At 37.8% G+C, this 8,690-nt stretch overlaps 1 pseudogene; it reads right to left on the bottom strand.

The window, feature by feature from the left end:
• Positions 1-638: 638 nt before the first annotated feature.
• Positions 639-2,022, bottom strand: LOC119507793 (annotated as a pseudogene).
• Positions 2,023-8,690: the final 6,668 nt, after the last annotated feature.

Raw genomic sequence — 8,690 nt, 5'->3', positions numbered from 1 at the left:
GCTGGCCCTCAACGGCGACCAGACGGAGGGCATCTTCAGGTGCCGCGGCCAGCCCGGGGGTGGGGCCTTTAAATCCGGAATCTATCCTGCATCCAGCTCCGCCTTTGTCTGGTTGGTAGATGTGTCCTTCTTAGAGATATGTTGCATGTTTATCATTTCTTCTTTTCTATGGTCATTTTCCCTGTCTGGACTCTGTACTTGGAGAATACTTAACCCTTCCCTCCACAGTTCTCCTTGTTCTGACTGTGAATGCACTTCTGATATGCAGACCTGATACCCCATGAACATCAGATGATTAATATTCTCCAGCATAACATCTCTGAACATCTTTTTCTGGTTTGTGTCCAGCATGGCCCACTCTTCCTTGATAAAGTTGATAGTTACATCACTGAAGGTCACTGATTCCACTGGTTTCATTGTCAGTAGTTCTGCCATCAACTATCTTCCTCTGGGTTTTCATTCCAAGCACAAAGCATCCAAGCTCAGAGTTCCAGGAGCCCACTGAGCAGCATGTCATTCAGATGTTTTCATCCCTTCATGTTTACCAAACTGAAGAAGGAGCAGTTCCCAAATATGGTTCAGTTGCTCAATGCAGCTAACAGAAGTCACACTGAACCAGCGGGGTCTCCAACGCCTGGCTACTCCCCGCCTCCATTTCCGCAGCCTAGGGAACTTTGCTGCCTTGGGTGGAGGCCTGGGCGCCAAGGTGGTTCCAGGGGCGGGGCCGCCGGGATCGCCGGCAGGTTCCTTTTAAGAGTCTCTTTCTTTTCCACAGTAGCCTCAACGTTGTGCTTTTTTACTTGCTTCTTTTCCTTGTATGTTTTGGATTTCTTTTTTGACATTTTGGAAGGCATTAATAGTTTTTTTTTTAGTAGGCTTTGGACAGTTTAGTAGAATTGACCAGGGGATAAGGTTTCCAGAAGTCTTAGAGGTGTATTTGTCTTGCTGGTCTTCATAAATGCTTTATTTCAATTAAAATTTTCATTAGGTAGGGCTTAAGTCCATTGACCTGGAGTGCTAGCGGAATTCAAATTAGAATTTAAAGTCTGAGGAGGATTTGAGTCAAACAGGTGAGTTGAAGGCAGAGGTGGAGGAGTGGGATGGCATTAGCGGCAGGAAGTGGTGGAAGAGATGCAGCAGCTTTATTACTGGTGGGATTCAAATAACAATTTAATGTTGGTCATAGTATATTTGTCTGTTGATATATTCAGGCTTTTTATTCCTTAAGGGATCAGTGAAATCTGAATCCAAAGCCATTTTGGAGAAGAAGATGCAGCTTCTCTACTACAACATTTAGGAAATTCTGAATGGCTAATGCAGGCAGGATTTTGAGATGGATTTGGTTTTCTAGACAATACTAATTCCAGTGACTATCCATTTCATTATATCAGACTAATCTCTTTGAAGTTCTTTAAAAATGTAATTCTTCAAGGTGTGTCAAAGGTCCTTAGGATTTTGGTTGGCTACTTGTTGCAGAATTGTTCCTATGGAGTTCTTGTCTGTTTGTCTCTATCTTTTTGAAATGGAGCAAGCATCTTAGGTTTCTTGTAGGCCATCAGTGCCAGTAAGTGAATCATTCTGTCCCTATTTGGCTTCAGAGAAATGTTGCCATTGACTTGGGTCTTGGAATCATATAAAAATACCAAAACCCTGGTATTGCAGGGTTCATCAGGGTTGATCTTTTCCTCTCAGGCACTACACCTAACAACTTAAGGTACTTTAAGAATTTGCACTCTTTTCCCTACATCAGGTTCACCAGGTTTGATAAATTTTGCTTTGGTTGGCAATTTCTCCTCTGCCTGGGTCATTCTTTCTTGTGTCTTCTGAGCCCTTTGTTGCTCACACTATAATTTTATCTTTTATAAATCCCAGGAAATGGAGCTGAGAGTCCCCAGAGCTGAAGAACATTTGCTGTATGCTATCAAAGCAGCCCCGAAGATGGTCTTTATTCACATTTGACAAGTAGAAGTTCAAGTTATGTGCTGCATTGGTGGGGGTTGTTTGGGGGAGTTTTGTTGACATGCTTCTGATCCTGTGACTTCCACTTCTAGGAATCTAGACCCTTTGAGCCCTTGGAACTGAATTGAAGGTTGAAAAGAAATTAAACTCTTCTGGGCCCCGGTAGGTCTCGAGTGCCCAGATTGTTGTCTTGGTGAACTTCAGGTGCGATCCATTGATGTAGTCCTGCCCAGTAGTGCTGCTGCTCCCTCTGCCCTGTCCCCCTGCCTCCATCATTAACTCCCTGGGGTGCTGGCATCACTGCCACTCAGGCTTTATCCTCTGCAACTACAGCTGCTTGGGCTTCTACAGCCATGCCACAGCTGTGGCCACCCCACTGCTGAATTTTTGTCACTACATTTACTTTTATTGAGTCATGTTTCACATACAAAAATTGAACAGACTTTAAATATGCAGATAAATGACTTTTGACAATTGTATGTACCTGTCTGACCACCTGTTTCTATCAACCCAGATAATTCTCTTATGTCCCTTTCCAGTGAATTCTCCCAGAGTCAGTCACTGTTTTGGTTTCTCTCAACATAAATTTTATTCTTAAATTTCACAGACATTGAATCTCAAAATATGTATTTGCTACGTCCACAAAAGGGTCTTCTTAGGTTCATCTATATTGGGGTAGGCAAAATATGGCCTGAAGGCTAAATTTAGCTCATGGCTTATTTTTTTGTACAGCCCACAAGAATGGACTTTAACTTTTTATTTTGAAATTATTATATCCTGACAGGAAGTTGCAAAAATAGTACAGAGAGGTTCCTTGTGCCCTTCATCAGTTTCCCAATGGTAACATCATACATATCTATAATACAATTTCAAAACTGTGAAATTGATATTGGTACAATCCAAAGACCTTATTCAGATTTCACCGGTTTTACATGCATCCATGTATGTAAATTATGTGTGTGTGTATGTGTGTTTCTATCCATTGTATCAAATGTATAGATTCATGTAACCATCACCACAATCAAATTACAGAACTGTTCCATCACAAGATTTCCCTCTTGCTACCCCTTATAGTCACACACCCACCTCTGGTAAATAACCCCTGGCAACCACTGCTTTGTATCCCATGTCCATAGTTTTGTCACTTTGAGAATTTTGTAAATATCGAATCATACAGAACGTAACCTTTTTGAGATTTTTATTCACTCGGCATAATGCCCTTCAGATCCATCCAAATTGTTGTGTATATCCATAGTTCATTCCTGTTTTATTGCTGATTAGTGTTCCATGGCATGAATGTGCTAGTTTGTTTAAACATTCACCCACTGAAGAACATTCAAGTTATTTCCAGTTTGGAGGCTATTAAAAATAAAGCTGTTACGAATATTTGTGTGCAGGTTTTTGTGTGGACATAAATTTTCATTTCTGTGGTATAGATGCCCAGAAGTATGCTTGCTGGGTCATATGGTAATTGGATGTTTAATTTTATAAAAACCAGACAAACTGATTTCCAGAGTGCTTGTACTGTTCCCACCAACAACATATGAGAATTTCTGCTTCTCCACATCCTCACCAGCATTTGGTATTATCACTATTTTTTATTGTAGCTGTTAATAGGTTTCATCATGTTTTTACTTTGTGTTTCCCTAGTGGCTAATGATGTTGAACATCTCTTCATTTGCTTATATGACAGTTGTATATCCTCTTTGATGAAATGCCTGTTCACATATTTTGCCCATTTAGTTATTGGATTTTTTAAACTATTGATTTTTGAGAGTTCTTTATCTATTTTAGCTACAAGTCCTTTGTCAGATATGTAGTTTGCAAATACTTGCTTTCAATCTGTATATATATATATATATTTTATTCTCTTAACAGGGTCTTTCACAGAAAAGATTTTAATTGTGATGGCATTTAACTTCGCAGTTGCTTCTTATGGATTTGTCTTTGGTGTCACATCTAAAAATATTTCACTTAGCCCTAGATCCCTCAAGATTTTTTACCTACATTTCCTTCTAAAAGTTTTATAGTTTTACACTTAAATATATGATTCATTTTAAGTTACTTTTTAAATATTTAATTGCTCCAGCACCATTTGTTGGAAAGGCTATACTTTCTCCATTGAATTGCTTTTAGACCTTTGTAAAAATCAATTGGGAGGGAAAAGGCGGCCTCAGCTTAAGAGTCAAGGCAGTCGCGAGCCCTCCGCGGAGTGTCATCTGGGAGCAACCACTTAAGAGCTGGGAGTTGGGGACACGACTTGCCTGACCTGCTTACCATGGCCTTTGCTGCCGCCTCCCAGAGCCTGAGGTACCTGGGCTGGAGGAGCCAGGGGGACGCGCGGACTAGCGGGGTGAGAGGTCTGGGGGCAGGATGGGGGGCGGGTAGCCCAGAATTGGCTGCTCTGTGTCCTGGAGGAGACAAAGCACAACTTTCCTCTGCTTCTGCACCAGGGCTGGGCTCCTGCTGCCACCAGCGCCACCGCCACCACCGCTGATGCTCTTCCCGCTGCTGTTCTCCAGGCCCTGCGGTGCCTTAGCTCGACAGATTATTGTGGAGCCACGTGTCATAGCAGCGTAGGGAAAGACTGTTTCACTGAAGTTTTCATTGAAGTAAATGAAACCATAACCGATTTCATGGGAGAAGATACATGGTAAAAGTTCACAGATTGCAGTTCATCATCCCCAATCTGGACTCTCAGTTCAGGGGGAATACCAGGGAAGAGTCTTGTTTAAGGACTATTCACTTAATGATGCAACAGTTGCTCTACATAACATAGGATTCTTTGCTTCTGGAGAATGCACATGCAAAGCTTACATTCCCAGGTGGAAATGCCCAGTCTTCTACAACTGTAACTATATTACATGAACCCACTGTGAGCCTGATTAAAGGGCCAGATTCTTTAACTGATGGAGAGAATGAAAGAGTAGCAGCCATTTGTACAGCAGCCACTGGCAAACATATTGATTGGGAAGGTGATCTTGGTGAAATGGAATCCACTACAACCTCCTTTCCAAATGAAATGGTGATGATTTCAGCCAGTACAAGCTGTTTCCTGTCAGATTTGCTCAAGGAAGATGAATTACTTGTGTTCTGAAACACCCAACTTGGAAAAAGACATCTGATATTGTTTCATATTAGATGTACAGTATGCTCCTGAGGTTTCTGCAACAGGTATGATGGAAATTGGTTCATAGGAAGAAAAGGTTTATCTCAAGTGTAATGCTGATGCAAACCCACCACCTTTTGAATCTGTATGGAGTAGGTTGGATGGGCAGTGGCCAAAAGGTTTACTGGCTTCAGACAGTACTCGTCATTTTCTCTATCCACTGACTTTCGATTATTTCTGGTATTTATGTCTGTAAAGTGACCAATTCCCTCAGTCAAAGAAGTGATCCAGAGATCATTTACATTTTAGATCCCCCTACAACCACCCTTCAGCCTACAATTCAGTGCATCTCTCAACTGCTGACAGAGGATCTAGCAAAAGAACCTAAAAAATTGCCGTTCCCATTGTCAACTTTGTCAACAATTAAGGATGACACAATTGGCTCGAATATTGCTAGTGTAGTGGGTTGGGATCTCTTGGTAGTACTTGTAAGTGTTTTGGCTAGAATATTCTGCTACAGGAGAAGACAGACATTTTGCAAAGACTACTGTGCCAAGAATTACATTCCATCTTCAGATATGCAAAAAAGAATCACAAATTGATGTTCTTCAATAGGATGAGCTTGATTCTTACTCAGACAGTGTTAAAAAGGAAAATAAAAATCCAATGAAAAATTTAATTCGTAAGGACTATTTAGCAGAGCCTGAAAAAAATTCAGTGGAACAATGTAGATATCTCAACAGGTTTGAAAGACCAGTGAATTATTATGAAGACCTAAAAATGGGAGTGAAGTTCATCAGTGATGAACAATATGATGAAATTGAAGGTGACTTAGTTTCACATGTAGATGGTTCCATAATTTCCAGGAGGCAGTGGTGTTTAACAACCACTAAATTTGACTTAACTGTGTACAGTGTTTCATTCATATTAGTTGATCATTTTCAGATTGTTCATACTTTTTCTTGAGGAAGAATAAGCTTTTTCAAGTTGGTTTTCAAGCTGTTTCTGTTCTAATCTGACAAATGAAAATATAAAATCTGGCTTTAATGTATCTGAGTTGCTTTACAGTTTTGTCTCAAGATTTAAATTTTAATGCAGAATACTTGATTGGTCTTTGGCACATAGGTAAGAAGGAAATGTCAACATTAAATGTATGACTTTTTTTGGTACAAAAATTTAAAAAAGAAAAAAAAAGTAACTACCTTGGCATTGTGTATTAAATGTTTACCTAAGACTGTAATCTCAAATATAATGTTTCCTCCACTTCCGCCCCTGGGGCCGGGCTCCTGCTGCTGCCACTGCCACCACTACTGGTGCTTCTCCAGCTGCTGTTCTCCTCCCGGCTCACAATTTATCACCAGTAAATGATGCTGCATCAAAATTGACTATAAACTAATTTTAAAATGTGTATATATATATATACTTTAGTATACGAAAAGTATTCAGCTGGATAAAACATATGTCCTTTTCAAACATTATTTTCTAGGTTTCTATACAAGTAGAATCGTTAATGTCTGCATTTGTGTGCCTTGCTGTAATGACTGTTGAGTGGCTTTTTAAAGATATTTTGTTGCACTAAAACTATGGTAGTAAACTCAGTGAACATGATTTATGGAAGAGCATAATTGACTGATCAATATTTTTGTCCAAAATATGTACAATAGTTATAAGACACATGTTTTTTAAACATACTTATTACAATTTTTTTTTCAGTACAAGAAACTTCTTGTATTGTTAGGAGAACATGAATTTTGGTACTTTGGTAGTTTTGCTTTAATACTTTATGTCATAAATATAAAAGTTATAGTAAAAAGATGATAATGCAGTTAAATACAATGCATAGAGGGCATTGCAGAATATCAAAAAGTATGGGTAAATTAGCTTTGAAGCACCAGTTTACAAGTGAGGATTTTCAGCCAAGAATCTATACAAATAATTTTCTAGACCATCTTGTTTTTAGTCATTTAATGTTGCTGTTGTTCAAATGAGTAAATGTACAGAAAAAATTGGAAAATTTGTATTTAACTAGAGAAATCTGAATTATAGGACCAATTATTGATGGATTTGTGCAAACCATCCCTTTTCCTCCTAAATGTATATATTTGTTTCAAGATTTTTGTTTTTCCAATTAAAACTGGAAACCTTATCATGAGGGTTTTTGTTTTTGTTTTTTAAATATAATTAAGTGTATTCTTTTGAGAAATTATGTATCTTATGAGAAAGAAATGTTACCTAAATCTTCAAATATGGATCTTCTTTGTGAGGGATTAAATTGCTCCTACAGTGGAGTCTTATAAAATTCTAATGACAACTATTTTGAATTCCAAAGGGCATGTTTTTCTACTTAAGATTCATTTGGAAAAAAAAAAGGACTGTCTAGAATTGCCTTAGATTTTTGCAGGACAATGAAGTAGAAGTTAGGAGAATCATAAATTAAATAAATTGTTTTGTAAATTAAAAAAAATCAATCGGTAATACTTGTATGGATCTATTTCTGGATTCCCAGTTCTGTTTCTTTGATCTATGTTATCTCTCCACCACTACTACACTGTCTTGATTACTGTTGCTACTGTCTTAAAATAGGGTTGAATAGTTTCTCCCACATTATTATTCCTTTAAAAAATTGTTTTAGCTATTCTTTTATATTTCCATATAAATTTTAGAATGTTTTTCTATATCTACCAAAAAGTCTATATATCTATTTGAAGAGAATTGACATCTTCACTGTGTTGAATATTCCAATCCATGAACACAGTGTGCCTCTTAATTTACTTAGATATTTTTTACTTCTTTAATCGGCATTTTTAGATTTATATCCAAGTATTTAATTTTTTTTTAGGTATTGTAAATGGTTTTGTGTCTTAAATTTTGATTTCCATATGTTCATTGCTAGTTTATAGAAATAAAAAATCAGGCACCACTCAGAAACATACAAATGGCCCCTGTCACAAGATGGCCATCCTGACAGTTTTTCTCTTAAGACATCCATCTGAGCTCAGATATGAAGAGGGCACAAGTACGTCTTACCGAGGATCAGTATCTCTTTCTCAGGTTGTTGTCTTTTTCTCCATTCAGAACAAGAGAATCCCTTTGTGTCCCACCAGGGGCAGCATCATCCTTAGCCTTTGTCTCTCATTTATGGAGAATTCTGTCAGTCTATGCCTGACTCTTAAATCCTTAAAAAATAATGTTAAATTTCTTAAAGTAATGCACTAAATACCCGTTTTAACAAGGTTTTCTCCTACTACCACTCTTCTATCAGTCCCACCCCAGAAGCAGATCTGGGTTTTGTAAGGCTTGATTGTTAATACAATGTGAGATCCATCCTAAAAAATACAAAATTATGTAGAAAAGTGTATATTTGGTATGAGAAGAAAAATCACAATAAATCATGAATTAAAAATTATTCTTTCATTAATTTATTACCACATGCACAATGAAAACACAAAAGGGACAAATACTTAATAAGGAGCAATGGAAATTTATTTTCTTTTTTTTTAAATTCAGTTTTATTAAGATATATTCACATACCATACAATCACCCATGATGTACAATCTACTGTTCACAGTACTATCATACAGTTGTACATTCATCACCGCAATCAATTTTTGAACATTTTCA

The sequence above is a fragment of the Choloepus didactylus genome, chromosome 13 (assembly GCF_015220235.1).
Source record: "Choloepus didactylus isolate mChoDid1 chromosome 13, mChoDid1.pri, whole genome shotgun sequence".
Classification (NCBI taxonomy): Eukaryota; Metazoa; Chordata; class Mammalia; order Pilosa; family Megalonychidae; genus Choloepus; species Choloepus didactylus.
This window is presented reverse-complemented; position numbering and strand designations above follow the sequence as displayed.